Genomic DNA, 17,438 nt, shown 5'->3' with positions numbered 1-17,438 from the left:
AGACCGCGTCTTAGTTCATTGGAAGACCAGCCGTGAGGCTGTCATCCATGGGCAGAACTATGCAAATGAGGTATGGAAATAAAGCTTTTCTATTGGCTACTTGACTGAGACTCGTTACTAGCCAATCAGGCAACCGGGTTTGATCCCCAGGAAATGGCTATAAAAGCAGCGGTGTTTTACCTACTTCCCGGCTTGCTGTCTTTTGGCAAGTGATTAGTTCTCTTGTCTTGCGGTTATTTTTCGTTGCTTACGATGTCTGGACGTGGCAAGCAGGGAGGTAAGGCTCGCGCCAAGGCCAAGTCTCGCTCTTCTCGCGCCGGCCTGCAGTTCCCGGTGGGGCGCGTGCACCGTCTGCTCCGCAAGGGCAACTACGCCGAGCGGGTCGGGGCCGGCGCGCCGGTGTACCTGGCGGCCGTGCTGGAGTACCTGACGGCCGAGATCCTGGAGCTGGCGGGCAACGCGGCCCGCGACAACAAGAAGACGCGCATCATCCCGCGCCACCTGCAGCTGGCCATCCGCAACGACGAGGAGCTCAACAAGCTGCTGGGCCGCGTCACCATCGCGCAGGGCGGCGTCCTGCCCAACATCCAGGCCGTGCTGCTGCCCAAGAAGACCGAGAGCCACCACAAGGCCAAGGGCAAGTGATCTGGCAGTCCTTTGAGTTTCCGGAAGCGCTTTCATACCCAAAGGCTCTTTTCAGAGCCCCCCACCACTTCAAAGGAAGAGCTAATACCACTTTTTAGGTTAAGGCGGGGAAGTCGATAAAGGTAAGTTGACTTTAGCCCAAGCCAGGATAGTGCGGTTCCTCGGCTTTTGAAAAAAAGTGTCCAGGTATGAAAATCGCCGGGTCCTTTTAGGTAATGGCGAATCGAGTGTCCGACAACGGCTTGTACTTCCTGACTTCACGAATCTAGGCACCTCGGATGGTAATGCCTAACTTAAAACTCGGCTAACTGCGCAGCTCCGCAGTGATCTCTTAAGTTGTCTTGCGAAGTTGCTCGGATGTCCTTGAAGGTAAATTTAACCGAGTAACTCCCTGGCCAGTCTCGTAGGTGCCTCGTCTTGGGCTGCGAGCAACCCGTCTTAACTAATCTATAAAGGAGTTAGCCTCTGCTCCTGTAAGTTTTCAAAAGTATTATCTGAAACTTCAAGTATGGGGAAAGGGTCTCTGAAAAGTGGCTTTCCCCGAACAGGATAGTTCACAATACTGACCGAATCCACATTCGAATTGAGGCTTCTGTTTACAAATCAATTGGCTTTGGAACCAGTTTCTAACTCCTGGTACTCGGTCTTGTCATCCATAAACTGGTGGAAAATTGGTGTTTTCGTTAGACCTTTCTGCCAATCAATGCATTTAGAGCCCCTAACCTAGAGCAGTGCTGGACTTTCAACCAACTGCAATGAACACGTTATTGCAAGAGGCTCAAATGCCTAGATTCCTAAGGCAGCCTGGAAAAAAGGTAGAATTGGGGCACAGGCCTCTCCAAAGCAGTTGCTACTAAGGATCTAGTCATTTAGCTGCTCCCAACACCAAAAGCTGCAATCTGGGACCGTGCAAAACTTCCTGCAATCTTATTTTCTAGGATTGAGTCTCCAAGTGATTCTTTGGGGTGACTGGGTTAGTGCTCTGGAAAGTTCGTAGGCAGGAAGGGTGAGTGGGCCACGGGTTGCCCACGCCCCTGCACTCGGAGACTCGGGCGGCCCAAGGAGAAACAGCCTCTTGCACACGCTCTTGGAGCTCCCAGTGAAGCATTTCAGGTGGCAGTTTTGGGAGCATTCATATCGGAATATGCACGGGGAGGGGAGGGGAGATCATCTAAACATAAGCTGGTTCCCCGTGGGCATGCCTCCCACTTTCTAAATGGTGACGCTTCTGGAGTGGTCTGGAAGCAGCCTCCACCCTCCCAGCCATCCTCCTCCTCCACTCCCACCCACCTCCCTCCTTCCCCGAGTCCCGCCTCCCGCTCCCCCAGCCTGATAGTCACCCTGGAAAAAAGGGGCTAGGGTGTCTGGGAGTTTGGTGAAGACAAAGCGGCAGAACAAGTGAGCGCCTTGATTCTAACACGTTAGGGTTTTCTGAGTTTGTAAGGATTCTAAGGGGTAGGAGGGCTGAGACTGCACACGGGGAGGTTCCGGCCTGGCAGCGATCCAGACTGGGGTCCGCCCAGAGGACCAGGTTCTTTGCACCCAGAATTTCTTGTATGCCGGAGAACTTGTATGCTTAGGTCCGAGTTGCTTTATATGAGCCTGGCAATGCTCTTCATGAACTTTCCAGGTTGATTTTGAGTCCAGCTCCAGCACTGACCAGGTGGGTGACCTTGGGCTTCGTGGTCAATTCCCCCCTGCCTCCATTTCTTCCTGTTCACCTTCGCTCACCTAGTGGTGAAACAAGTAGGCTCAGCAGTGTGGGTTCTGAAATTAGAACACAGGCACTCAAGGGCAACAGCTGACACTAAGCACTTTACCGTGTCAGGCATAGTCCTACCTGCTTCCAGAAAATTCATTTAAGCCAACAATCTACAGGTAAGTGCTATCACTCTCCACACTTGAAAGCCTAGGTAACAGGAACAGAACATAGACTTAGACCTTGTCTAAGTCCCAAGGTCAGGAAGCCAATACTTTAACTGCTGGCTGTTCTGCTGTAAGCACGGCTCCCTTAATAGATGATTGTCGGAATAATGAAACCGGTAAAAACTCAATACATAATGGCTTAACTTTGTCCACTTATCCGACTGTCACCAGTTGTATCCTCAACTGTGAAGAATTCAAGGGAAAGAGGAGAGGTGTTCTCCCTGGAATCTACACAAATGGAGGAAGGTCACCCATGGTATTGTTAGCACTGTGAACCCAGAGGAAAAGCCCCTAGACTTGAAACGAGGGGAAAAATCAGGAGGTCGTTCGGTAAAGAGTTACAGGACTTGATACACTAATTTCTTGTGAATGAAGAAGGAGTGAGTGAAGATATGATTTTGAATTCTCCGCTCTGGGCTTCAGTAACAAAACTCTGTATTGTTTGGTTAACGATACATTGTGTTCCTGTTATTTGTTTCCTCTTCAGCAAGACCTCCTTAAAGTCAAAGACCCCATCTTGTTAAATTAACAGTCAGCATAGACCCTTGCATAAGAGAAACACTTGAGAATTGGGCAGTGTGTAAATGTGGAGCTGAGTCAGTGGCTGGGCCATCAGGAAGCACTTTGTTCTAGAGGGTCTGCTTATCACCAGAGGAGACTAACAGGTTGCTAATAGCATCTTCTCTTCGCAGTAGAAAATCCCTTCTGAAAAACTAGTTTGCATTGGCATCTTATTTGGGGAGCTTCAGAGAAGCACAGAAGGTGCCAACTGACCAGCTCTTACCTAAGAGGACAGCCACGAGGCCGTTCCCCAAGCAGAGGACACTGCTTAGAGATGTGTCTTAGCTCCCCCTCTCCAGCATACTTCTTTTCCTTCCTCTTTGAAACGTCACTGTTTATATCCAAAAGCCCTAGCTACTCCTTTGGAAAATTCTCCAGTGAGCAATAAATTCTCAGTAGCTTCGGTTGGTTTCCAGCCATCGAGCAGGTCTCCATCCGCCATGCCTCAAGGGTCCTGGGGAGGACCATTTCAGTTGGGGCAAGTCGATGAGAATGATAAACCCAGGCCTTCCAATTACTGGAGGCACCTGGACACCAGGGACAAAAAGTTGATCTCAGGGATTTACTGAGATGTGAGGCTAAGCTGAATCATTATTTGGTTATTTAGGGCATCCCCAACAATGCAGACCAGGATGATACAGCATCACCAACTAGAAAAACCCTTTTTACATTTTGAAACCACCTATGCACCTTTCCTTTATTCCGTCCATTATACAGTCACTTACTAGTTTTTTTTTATAAGCATGATACATTTTATAATTATGAAAGATCGTATATTAAGGTCAATTACATCACCACCTAGGGGTTTGTCATCTGTCGATCCTAAATTATAATTACCAATGTAAATATTCCTGTTAAATATGCGTGTATATTATTAGAAGATGCTAGGAATTTAACTGAGGACTCCCCATGCGTACTGAAATGGAGAATAAGAAGTGCAGACTTGAAAATAAAGTGAAGTCACAGGCATGGAGTGAGGGTAGGCATCTTAAAAAATAGCTGAACTTCATGGGACTTGATTACACTGCAGTGGTTTCCCTGTGTGGCAGCCGGGGCAAGGGGATGGAACCATCTCAGGGCTTAGGACTAACGCGCGTCATTCCAGTTGAGGCTGTTTCCCAAAGAAGTGAGTGTGCTAAGCCTCAGACTCTTTGTCACCTGTGGTTTGTCTGCCAGGTGGAGCTTAACCCTTTCCCACATTCCTCACTCTCGGGGACACCAGGTGGTGGTGATACCCAGAACCGAAAGCACAGGACTTGACTTTGCACCACAACAAATTGTCTTTGCGTTAAAGATTGAGCCCAACACGGTCAGACTGCCACGTGCCCTAAAGTTCAGAACCGTGACGCTTGGTACTTGTTCCCGGTCTTTCCCCGATGTCCCCGATGTCCCATCAATTCTGCAGTTTCCGAGGCTTGTCTTACGCGCAGTAAACTTCCAATTTTACGTCTCCAGCCCCGACCTCCACTGTGAAGTGCAAGGTGTGTATGCACGTTTCTCCTCAACTCCTTCACGTGCAACTCTCTTTTCAGCCTGAATCCACCGAAGACACAGGCGTTGACGCGGTAAGCCTGTTACTCCCTCTATTCCTTCCCACTCAGGAAGTGACGCTACCCTAAATCCATTTGCTCAAGCCAAAACTTTAGGGGGTGAGCCTTCCTCGCTTCCCTTCCTCTCCACAAATCCAAACTATCCGTAAGTCATGTCACCTATACCCCAACACGTGTCTTCCGGTGTTCTCTACACTCCTTGCCATGACCTGAGGGGCCACCCATGACCACCTCTGGCCTCTGGCCTCTGGCCTTCTCTCGGACTTATCTCCATCTTTCTGTTCCAGCCACACTGGTCTCTTTCCACCTGCCAAGCTCTTTCCTGCTTCAAGACATTTTCACTGTTGCTCTTTTTCTCCGAAATACCTCTTCCCTGACTTGTCTTCTGGAAAGCTCTCTCTCACCCTTCAGGACTCTGCTTTTCTTCAGACAGTCCTGTTCTGACAGACCTACCCAGACAGATCAAAGATCTGGATACAAAATACAAATACTGGATGACATTTTAGGAAACATCTTAACCTCAGGGGTGTGTGTGCCTGTGTGTGTGTGTGTGTGTGTGTGTGTGTGTGCGTGCGCGCGACCACTGAGGGTCAGGTGTTATTGTTAAGCAAGGCAGGAAACAAAGCCGTAGAGGACAGGACATAAACTACATAGGCCAGAAGGAGATTTAAGACAATAAATAGAAGAAAATGACTAACCAGGATATTTTGTATCTTTTATTAAATTCAAGTGGCCAGGGGCGCCTGGGTGGCTTAGTCGGTTAAGCGTCCAACGTCGGCTCAGGTCACCATCTCACGGTTCTTGAGTTCGAGCCCCGCATCGGGCTCTGTGCTGACAGCTTGGAGCCTGGAGCCTGCTTCCGATTCTGTGTCTCCCTCTCTCTCTGCCCCTCCCCCGCTCGGTCTGTCTCTCTTTCTTTCTCTCAAAAACAAAATAAATAGACATAAAACAATTTTTTTTAATAAATTCAAGTGGCCAATGCATATCAGGGGTAAAAAAGTTAACCTTTCTTGTAGTTAAGCTTTGTATATACCAGTAATAACGGGATGCCTTTTCCTATCCATGGAGAGATACCCACAGAAACAAATAGTAAACAGGACTACTGAGGGCGGGGAAGGATTGCCACGGCCTATACTCTTTTGAAAAATTCTCCTGGAAATATCTATTTAAATGTAGTATTAGACCCTTGGCCTTGTGCACAACAAATCAGTTCTAGATAAATAAAGACGGAAACCAAACAGGAAAAAAAAAAAAGTTGGCCCTTGAAAAAAGAGGACATCTACCTTCTAGAAACAAGCCCCCATGATGTAAGGTTATAGGAAGAGAGGTTTTTCACCTTTACAAGCATCTGAGTGTGAAGTGTTAAAATGGGCGTGTATTAAGTTGGTAACTTCAAGTATCAAGAGTAAAGTTAAAAAGAAGCCTCCCTCTGCTCACTGCTCCGGCAGGTCACTCTCTGGCCGTGACCCTGTGTAGATTCTTTGAACGACAGTCCCAGATTTTACCTATTGGGTCTCACAGCTCTGGCGTCTCCCCCTTCCGGCCTCCGCTCCGTGAAATCGGGACCCCTCTGCGTTCTCACCGTGCCTTCCCTGCATCCAGCAGAGGGTCTGGGAAGTGGCGGCCACTCAACTCCGCCGAACGCGCAGGGAGGGGACGGCGTAGCCCAGAAAGCCCTCTCTGAGCCCCGCACGTGGTTGTCTGCACGTCTGCGGAGAGGGGTCTGTCCACTAACCGTCACCCACAGCTCGCCCCGTTAGCAGGTGTGCAGCGAGATCGGGAAGTGCGCCCCGCTTGCCTGCCACGCTCCCCCTTTTCGGCTTTGTGCGCTAACCTCCCCAGACTTAATGTCTTCATGATAACCCTCAGGAAGCCCTTCATTCTTTTAAGGGCCTCTTCTCTGCCGGCTGAGAATGTGCTCTCCTCTTTAATGTGCTACTGGGTCTGTGGTTACTAAGGGTTCGCTTGGAATCCTGGAAAGAAAAGAGTCACACAGCTGGTGCGTGTGACAAAGTCGATACTTTTTCATCCAGTCACAGCGTCTGCTCTGCACAGAAGGGCAGCTCCTGGCTCCTACATTCCAACGCGCGGATTATCCAGTTAACACGCTCCTCTCCAGGCGGTTTGTGGAAGATTCTATCCCACCCGTGTCTATGCCCTGGCACTGTACATTCTCCCCACATGGTGGAGTTTCAGTAAATACCCCGAATGAACGTGCTGACCACAGACCTTAGATGTGCCCAGAAATGGAATAGTCACCAAGCCGCAGGGCCTTGAGGGTTTGTCCCTGGGGTATGTACCATTTTAGCCTCCACCCAGGCTTAAATCCCAGCTACTCACTTTGGAGGGAGGTCCAAGACGGTTCTACAGCTGCTGTGTCCAACACAGTAGCCACTGGCCACATGTGACGTTTTCAGTTTAAATATAGCATAATTAAATTAAGTAATTAAATGAAATTAAATTGAAAATCAGGCTTCAGTTGTACTAACTACAGTTCAAGTTGCTGGTGGCTACGGTCTTGGATAGAAAGATACAGAGCACCTGGGTCATCCCAGAAAGTTCTATTGGTAGGCACTCCTTGTCCTTCTAATTGTTCACGGGCACTTACTCGATGCCCTCCAGGTGGCATCTGAGTATGTATGGTCACCAAACAAAATACAGGATGCTCAGTTACATGTGAATGTCAGATAAGCAGCAAATGATTGTTGAAGACTAAATATGCTTTAAACTGTTGCACAAAATGTACTACGCGAAGACAAAAATTGTTATTTATCTGAAATTCAGATTTCACCGGGCATCTTGCATTCTTATGCGCCAAATCTGGCAACGCTGCCTGAAGAGCAAAATGAGAGCATCTTCCGGGGTGCCTGCGTGGCTCAGTCGGTTGAGCGTCCGACTTCAGCTCAGGTCATGGTCACACAGTCTGAGGGTTCGAGCCACGCGTCGGGCTCTGTGCTGACAGCTCAGAGCCTGGAGCCTGCTTCGGATTCCGTGTCTCCCTCTCTCTCTGACCTTCCCCTGTTCTCTCTCTCTCTCTCTCTCTCTCTCTCTCTTTCTCTCTCTCTCAAAATAAATAAACATTAAAAAACAAATGAGAGCATCTTCCCTGGGAGCCTGGGTCCTCTTGACCGTGGGGAGTTTCTATACGAGCAACTGAGAAGGTCTGACACCAGAAATGAGCCTGTGGGTCTTTCTGCCTGTGTTGAGAAAGGCCGAGGAAGAAGTTCCTAATGACATTTACTTTGGTTTCAGATCTTTCCTTCGGTTTCCAAAGCTTCTCACTACAGAGATGTCTGGGTCCAGAAAGTGTCTGTGAAAGTCATCGGTTCTCAGAAATAAATGGATAGATGGGGGGCCATGTTCACTCATGACTGATTGATTCTGCACCTGCAATTTTTTTCCTCCCGAAAACTTATTCCGGGTTTATTTCTTTGTGTGTACATGTACACCTTGGGGAGGAGAGTAAAGGTGGGAAAATATTATCGAAGAGAAGCTCTCTCTCGTAGGAAATATGTCTAATGGTTTGAATAAGTCATAGATTCAGAGGGTTCAAACAAAGCAAACTAACAAGGTATGTGTTGAGAATCCACCCCTCCACTGGATTACTCTACGAGGTAACCATTAATTCCCTTGTATACCTACGCACTGTTAACTCACGCAGATGTGAGTCAAGCCACCCACCCCCTCCCGCCTTCACTGCTGAAAGAGAGCCAACTGTATACACTGTTCTGCCCTTACTCTTTTCCTACAACAGTGTATTTTGGAGAACTTTCCAGATGTGAAAACAGGGAGCTTTCTGTACACCATCCTGTGGGATGGCACTGTGTCGCTACATCTTAGTGTATGTAATCCGTCCGCTATCGGGGGGGAGTATAAAACGAGATGATAAACCCGAATTCACAGCACGTCCTATAGACAGTCCTCCCGTTCTGCTGGGGTTGTGGAAAGTGAACAGAAATGCGTCACTCTTGGGTGAGAGACTCAAGGTTTTTTGCCTTAGAAACTCTATGGCCCTAGCCGAGGTAGCAATTTTCAACCTCACTTTCTTCATCTGTACAATGGAGGCAATGCCTCCCTTACGGTGACTATAAGAATGAAAGAGGACCGTGTGAACTGTTTGAAGCTCAAAAGAACAACAGGGATAAGATCGTGTAACTTTCAACAACATTTCGCTTGCGAGAGTTCGAGATGATACGTTGTAATAGGAACAGTCTCCAAAGTCCAGCCTGCTGCCCGGGCATGAGGTGGTGCAAGGAGGCAGGAAGGCCGGCTCTCAATTACCTGCTTGAGACATCTCCCGGGTGACATGGCCCTGTCCTGCCCACCGGAGTCAGAAAATACCGTCTCCCAATTTCCTCCGACCCTTCTCCCTATTGCTTTTTTTCCTTCAACCAAGGTCAGCTTTTGTCTATTTGTTTGTTTTTTTGTTTTTAAGGTCACGTTTTAAGAATGTCTCTGCTAGGCTGTAAAGTCTGTGTGTGTTGGGGGCTGGGGGGCCCTCTGGGCCATTGCTGCGCTGCCCGCTGTGAGCCTGGGGACTGACGTTGCCTGGCATACACTGGTCAGTCCAGAAACAGCTGGCGAATCCATCAGGCTGGCAGGTATGGGAAGGGGGCATCGATGTACCAAGTCTATACAAAGTGGCTTGTGCACGGGCACACACACACAAATACATGTAGTTGCACAGCAGACACGCAGTGAGACCTTCCGGGAAGGCATGGGAACCTGGAGTTAACTGCTTGGGTTTGTGTCCTAGCTCTGCTCCGCCCCTTACCACGTGTCTGACTGGGGGTAAGTCGCCTGCCGTCCCTGAAGATCAGACTTGCCATCTGCAAAATGGGACAGTGCCTCCCAGAGTTTTGAGAACCAATCCAGTGGGATGGTACCCGAGGAAGCACAGTGTTGCTCGTGAAGCTTAATATAAACATGCGCGAAACGATGCGGATAGAGATCCATCCCAGTCTATCTATCTATCATCTATCCATCCATCTGTCTATTTCCAAATATGGAAAAGCAAAAGCAGGAGAGGATATTGGGATCCCCGTCAGGGATCTGCTGGCTTCGCCTGTAGAGACAGAAGTAACTGGGCTTATGCTAAGCTGGAATACAAACTGCTGCTGGTGGCAACTAGGCCCATGGCAGGAGAAGCTTCTAGAAGAGAGGGCCCAGCAGACATTCACCGCTGAAATGGCAGCGGATGCCGCCACTCACCTGCCCCCAAGTCTCTTCCAGGTACGGGAGCAGCAGCCCCAGTGGAACGGGTGGGCCTTTCGAACCCAGCTGAGCTGTCTTTCCAAGAGCAGAGGATGTCAAGGCACGGATGCCCCATACGCTGCCCCCTCCACTTTGGGCTCGGTTCGCTCCCTGGATGTGGAGAATTCACCCCGACCGGGGATCTGAGCAGCCTTGACACAGGAAAGAAAAATGCAGACGGCTATTAAAAAGAAGGGTCCTGGGTAGATGGGCCCTGGGGGAGGACAGAATAAGTGGGCGTAGAGCACAGAAGGAAGCTTCTGTTTCCTTTGGCTCAGTCCCTGCAGGTAGTGAGTGAAGAGACCAGGGCCCTGAATCAGTTGGCCTTGTGCACGGTTGCGAAAGAGATCAGTGGTTTGTACACGTCCACACCCTGAGGTATATTTCTGCCCTTGACGTCTTGACTGTCTCACGCCTCCAGTGGACAACTTACGTGCCATTTTGGATCTTTCCTTCCTCTCTTGCTACGCTGTGTTCAGTGTAGGGCTGGCAGCCTTAAAACCGCTGCTACTTACGGTACCAGTAGTTACTAATGGGGGTTAGTAAATGCTACACATCAGGGTGTTTGGTTTTCTCCTGGAGAGCCAGTTGCTAAACAGTGAGCAGCACACCGCCGCCTTGAACAACCGTCGCTCCTCCCCAGTGAGGACACACACGTTTGCTCACACTATTTTCCTACCCGGAAAGGTCCCGTCTCACTTCCCATGCTTCTGGGCTAATTTAAATCCCACACTCCTAACCCTAACCCTAACCCTAACCGCCCCCCCACCCCCCCACCGAGTGGTTCAGTTGGCTAAGCGTCTGACTTCGGCTCAGGTCATGATCTCGCGGTTCAGGAGTTTGAGCTCCCTGTTGGGCTCTGTGATGGCAGCTCGGAGCTGCTTCGGCTTCTGTCTCCCTCCCTCTCTCTGCCCCTCCCCTGCTCACACTCTCTCTTTCTCTCTCAAAAACAAACATTAAAAAATTGGTTTTCAAAGATAAAGAAATCCCTATAATCTGTACCTCCCATGTATATTTCGTATTGTTTTCATGCCTACTTTCCAAATTGTAGGAGGAAACCTAGCACACTCTTCAGACAGACAGATACTCACCTTCCCTAACCCTAACTTCCTTCATGGCTTTTGCTCCCTGATCATTCTCCTACTTCCAGAGGGGGAGAGTGGCCATGGCCTGGCAGGTGGTGACGCTGGGAGTGAGGGCTGTGAGCACAGCGGGCTCCGAATGCCCCGAGCAAGGCACCACTAAGGCACAGCAGGGCTGTTTAAGCAGTGACCCCAGGGACTTCCTCGGGGTTGCCTGGTGATAAACTGAGAACAATGGCTGCTTCTTTCCCCGTGGGAAGATCAGCCAATGTTCCCAAGTGCTGGGAGCCTGGCGTTCGCAGCTGACGCCCACACAGAAAATGTTTCTTCTCCCTATTCAAGTCTGCTTTCGTGTTTTTTCTACTGAGGGAACAGCACAGGCAGTGGGTGCCCTTGGGGAGCACCGCCCCTCTGGGCACCAGGGATGCGCCCCACCTTCCCCAGAGATGAGCCCTGAGCGTTGCATGAGAACAGCCAGTGCCCTGGCAGACTTCTGCCCACCCCCCTAGTTCCAGGGGCCACAGCCAAGACCACCGGAGGCCCCAAATAGGAAGGCCTGGTCGGAGTCGCATGACCTCTAGAGGTTGAAGTCAGTGGAAAGGAGTGGAAAGGAGCTTCCATTAAGGGCCTAGATCTAACTTTTTGATCATGATGGAAATCGCCTTGTGTCTGTCTTCTCCAATGTCCTTCATGAAAGCTAGAAACCAATTGCTGTTTCTATAATTTCCCATTTATCTCCTGTAGGTCCCCTTTCTACCGTCCCTCCTCTGCCCGCAATCTCTTTCCTCTCCACGTACCATCAACTATCTTTCAAGGAACACTTTTTGAAAGCATCCTTGTGGGGGAAGCTGGATGGCTCAGTCAGTTAAGCGTCTGACTCTCGGTTTCGGCTCAGGTCATGATCTCACGGTTTTGAGAGTTCAAGCCCCACGTCAGGCTCTGAGCCTGCCTGGGACCTCTTTCTCTCTCTCTCTCTCTCTCTCTCTCTCTCTCTCTCTGCCCTTCCCCTGCTCACACAGCTCTGTCTCTCTCAAAATAAGTAAAGACACTTAAAAGATTTTTTAATTAAACTAAAAAAATTCACAAAAACCCATGAAAGTAACTTCTTGTTTTCACACTAGGTGGTCGGTGTTGAACTACATGGAGACCCGCCACCACCGTGATCCATGGATGCTCCCGGGGGACCCAGGCTCAGCTCGGCTTCGGGCGCCCGCGTCCCTGTGGCGGAACAGCAGGTGCACAGCGGTACTCTGGCTCCATCATCAGGAACCTCGCTGCCGGGATCTCACCTGTAGCTCAGAAGCTGGGCCTCAGAATCGGACAAATTGCCCTTCTACCCAAATTCACCACTCTCCAAATTAGCGTTAGATTGTGACGGATGTAGTCCCTGCCTCATTTCAGGAAGTAGATTATAATATTCACTGCGTGCCGAGCACTACCTTCTTTTATCTTCATAAGGAGTTTATGAGGTAGGTGCTCTTATGATCCCAGAGACCTAGGGACACAGAGACATAGGGAACTTGCCCGTGTCGTCATTTTTCGTTACGCGCTGACACCCGGGGTCTACTGGCCCAAGGAGTTGTGAACCGCCTGTCGCTTTGGAGGTCCGTTTGAGTTGACTTGGTTGCCACTCCCATCTTGCAATGGCCTCTTGTAGCTTAGTCTTTAATCAAGGAACACCAGAAATGAGGCCCTACTCATTTGTTACTTTTTGGTGATTCTTGTCATTCTGAGAGAGAGAACTTCTGAGAGAGACGTTCAACTTTAAGGAAGCAAGAAGATACCTGATATTGAACAATTTGTTCTTTTTCTTTGTGCCCAACCCAAAGGAGACGGACAGCAGCCGTGAAGGCTGGACACTGTGATTTCTGGGACCCTGTGGGATAATGGAAGTAAAGACACAGTTTTGGCCATACGTCAGCCCCTCCTTTGCAACACTATGTGACCGAGAGCAAACCATTTCCCCTTTTTATCCTCAGTTTTTCCTTGTCTGGAAAATGGAACCAGTCCTATCACCTGCCTCGGGGGATGGATGTCAAGGTTAAGTGGAGATAATGTACTGGGCGTATAGTAGACACTGAAAACAATGCCCCCTCCTCCTTTCTTTTCCCCTTATCTATGAGCTTGGTTCATCTCTTGGTGTATCCATTCTCTATGACCACGTCACCAATTATCCCCAAACTTGGCCACTTCAGGACCGGAACTTGGCCGTGCCGGGCCCTCTAGCTGTCTCACAGGCTGCTTTGAAGATGTGGTGGGTCTACAGCGATGGCTGTAGTGGGGCCCAGTGTGCAGCGAAGGCCCAGTGTGGGATCAATCCACTCACAAACCCGTGTACATGGCTGTTGGCAGGATTCAGGCCCTCGAGGACTGTTAGACTCAGGGGCTCAAGTCCTCGTTGGTTGTTTCTTGTCTTGTGGGCCTTCCAACCGGACAGCTTACAGCTTGACTTTCTTCTGAGGGAGTGAGCATGAGAGAGGGCGCAAGTGAGGGCCCCAGACAGGGGCCACACCTTTTGGGAACTTAATGTGAAAAGGGACCCGCCATCGCTTCTGACCCATTCTACTTGTTCCTAGCAAGTCCCCAAGCGCAGCGCACAGTCACAGAAAACGGATAACCCGAGGGTGTGAACCCTCAGAGGCACAGGGTCACCTTAGAGGATGCCCACCACACGGAATATATCACGACCCGTTTAAAACAAGGTGAAACTGTCTTCTTGATCCAGTATCTTTAGAAATGGAAGAGTATCTCTGAGTTCTCACACACACAGGCCTGGTTGGGTGCAGGTTGGGTCATGTGCTCAGGCATCAAAAATTGCCCAAGTAGTTACATTTCTGAATGTCCCTGGAAACTACATTTCCCAGGCTCCCTTGCTCTCTGGTTTCCAGTAGTTTTGACCAATGGAGATGCTGGTAGGCCATGTTGATGAGGCCGGGCACTTCTCCCTTCCCTCTTCACTTCCTAGGGTCTCCCCAGTTGGTACTCTATGGCTCTGTCTCATCAGAGGGCCTTCACTTTGTGGTCTGAGCTCCTGCCTTACCAGCCTGTGCTGTTCCAGCCACACTGGGGGGTTCCAGCCCCAGCTCCTAGTTAATAGGAGTTAACACCTCTTCCTCCCTTTGTCCCAGGAGCCCTGGGAGACACACAACTTCCTGCTGCCGCATATCGTTTGGTTACTCCCCACCCCTCTTTTGGTTTCTCAACTCTTTCATCACCCGTTTATATAATTATCTCAATTAAATTCCATCTGTATGAAATCCCTAGAGTGCCTTCTCTTTTTTAACCGGACTATACTCATCCACTGGGAAACAGTGGGACCAAACACAGCTGACGAACACTGATCTCCCTTGAACAACTAACGTGCAGAGCAGTGTTTACAGCGTTTTCTAGTCCTAAATATCTGCCCGGGTCCTCATGCTGCTGGAAGTCCAGCTCAAAATATATCCTCTAATCTGTACCTTGATCTCCTGACCAGAAATTAAGCACACATCTGATACTTTATTTAATATCAAGTGTATCTCATTATACATTAGTTAACGGTATGGCTTATAAACTCAGTTCATGTGAATTTAGGATTAAAAAGTAACATATATCAGGGCGCCTGGGCGGCTCAGTCAGTTGAGCTCAGTCGGCTCAGGTCATGATCTCACCGTTCATGAGTTCGAACCCCACGTCAGGCTCTGTGCTGACAGCTCGGAGCCGGGAGCCAGCTTCAGATTCTGTGCCTCCCTCTCTCTTTCCCCCTCCCCCGATCACACTGTCCCTCTTTCTCTCTCAAAAATAAAAAATAAAACATAAAAGAATTTTTTTAAAAAGTAACATATATGGTCACTTACTATGTGTCAAACATTGTGAAATCACTTCAGATGAGATCAGGTGCATTCAGGGTGCATATGGCCCTAGACTGTTAAATCGCTTCAAAACAATGACCTCATCTGATCTTAGCAACACTCCTACAAAGTAGATAATAGTTGTATCTATGAGATTTTTGCCAGATTATACAACAAACAACCCCCAAATCTTAGTTCATAGCAATAGCAAAGGTTATTTCCGACTCACACTGTATTTCTTAGTGGATCTGCCATGGCTCTGTTCCACGTTTTCTTCATGGAGGGACCCAGGCTGAATGCGACGTAAAGGGATCTTATTGCTGTTAATGATTTTCTGGGAAGTGGGCACACGTCTCTTATAATATTTTACCAACCAAAGCCACTCCTGTGGCAATGACTTATGTTGATGTGGAGGAGAAATGTACTCTTCATATGGGAGGCATATTGTAAATCCATATTGATGGGCAGGGATGTGTAATCCTCCCAAATATGCAGCAAAAATTTGGGAGTAGTAATACGATCTACCATATACTATTGTCATCCAAATTTTGAACATGAGACAACTGAGAAATAGAGGTTAGAAAATTTCTTAAACTCATAAATCTAGTAAGTGACAGGATTTGAATTTGAAATGGAGTCATCTGCCTTCAGAACTGTGACAGCCAGATTCCAAGATGGCCCTGGTAATCTCACCTTCCAGTAGGCACACACACGCTTGGATCATTCCCTCCCCAAACTGGATACACTGACCTATGTAAGTAATATAATACCGTGGCTTCTGGAATTAGGTCATAAAAGGTACTGTGACTTCAGTTTTGCTCTCTTGGATCACTCACTTTTGAGGAAGTTAGGTGCCACGTAGGGAGTGCTGGAGCAGACCTACGGAGAGGCCAAAGAACTGAGGCCTTCTGCCCAATAGCCAGCACTGACTTGGCAGCCATGAGAGCCATCTGGGAATTGGGTCTTCCGGCCCCAGTCAAGTCTTCAGATGACTCCACTTCCAGTTAATATCTTGACTCCAGTCTCATCAGATATCTCAAGTCAAAACTACCCAGTTAAGCGGTGCCTGGGTGGCTCAGTCAGTTGAGCGTCCAACTCTCAACTTCGGCTCAGGTCATCATGTCACGGTTCGTGAATTCAAGCCTTGCGTTGGGCTCTGCCCTGACAGTACGGAGCCTTCTTGGGATTCTTTCTCTCCCCCTCTCTCTCTGCTGCTCCCCTTCTCTCTCTCTGTCACAATAAATAAACTTAAAAAAAGCTACCCAGTAAAGTCACCCCCAAATTTCTGACCCATGGAAACTGTGTGAGATAGTAAATCCTTGTTATTATTTTAAGCCATTAAAGGTTGGGAAAATTTGTTACGCAGCAGTAGATAACTATAAAAGAGTCTGCCATTATGCCAAACTGCCACCATGTATGAATGAACAACCTGTGTAAATATATAGATCTTACATTTACAAACCAGCAAATGCATATAATGCAGGGGGAGTGAAGAGGAAAAGTAAAGGGAAAATGAGGAAATAATAATCGGAATTATGATGGATAAAGAGGGAAAGTGAAGAACAGAGTAGAGATATGCAAGAAGGCCAGATGCAACCTATTCTTATTCATTGAACCATCTCTTCTAAAGACACCGGCGACATCTTTGAAGAAATGGATGCCGAAGATACTGAGTTAGACAATGATTATGAGTTCAATGTTAAGGTTAATGAAGAGGTAGTTAATATCTCTGAAGTCATTGTTTCTCCAGGCACTCTCTTTCCAGACAGAAGACGGTATTTGTTGGGATTTTTGCCAGGATTAAGGGATCTGTGTTTTGACTCTTCAGAGTATATATGTAGACACTTATGCTTTATACTTTTATGCACTTCCAGTCCAAGAAAAGACACCCCAATCCTTCACCTCACCCCCAGATCCGAAACGCTCTCCACCTCCACCTTTTTCAAGGATCCTTCCTGCATCCAGATTCCAGAGGATCTCCTTGCTGGTAACCCAGAAGACAAGTCCCTGACCTCTCTCAGGCTTTCATCTTGAAACAAGATGCATTCGTGGAGACTCAATGTGCTTCAACATCCAAATTAAGTTTAGATTTCTTAGATTTTCTCTTGCCATATTTTTTATCTTTATTTCACTGATTTATTTAGCCTCGGGCCAACGTAGAACAACTTGACTGAGTTCAGAACTTAAAATACATGTAGGTACATATATATACCGATGTAAATATGTAAGATAGATATAGAAATACACGCACACTCTGTAAGGTATAAAAATGAGTTTGAGATCACCTCTTAAACTGCAGCCTCTAGCACAGATTTCCTTCAGTCTGCTGATTGAGACCTATTATTTATAAAAGCAGTTTAGTTGCCTTCGTTGAAATTAACGAAGTAGTCAACTTCGTTGAAATTAAATAGAGAAGAGAGGAGAAAGAAGGGAAGGGACTGAAAGGGAAGGGAGGGGAGGGAGGGGAAGGGAGTGAAGAAGAGACAGTAGCAGAGCAAATTGCACAGAAAAAAACATACCTATTACTTTTGTTTTGTCTTCAGTTAGGACACGCAGGACGAGGGGTAGGCCAGGGTGAATATAATGCTGTA

General features: G+C 48.2%; 1 pseudogene; it reads left to right on the top strand.

Moving 5' to 3' along the window:
- The first annotated feature begins 203 nt into the window (after positions 1 to 203).
- On the top strand, positions 204 to 14,280 carry LOC102948769 (annotated as a pseudogene).
- The last annotated feature ends 3,158 nt before the right edge of the window (positions 14,281 to 17,438 follow it).

The sequence above is a fragment of the Panthera tigris genome, chromosome B2 (genome assembly GCF_018350195.1).
Source record: "Panthera tigris isolate Pti1 chromosome B2, P.tigris_Pti1_mat1.1, whole genome shotgun sequence".
In the NCBI taxonomy this organism is placed as follows: domain Eukaryota; kingdom Metazoa; phylum Chordata; class Mammalia; order Carnivora; family Felidae; genus Panthera; species Panthera tigris.
The sequence above is the reverse complement of the archived record's forward strand: the minus strand, read 5'-3'. Positions and strand labels throughout refer to the sequence as shown.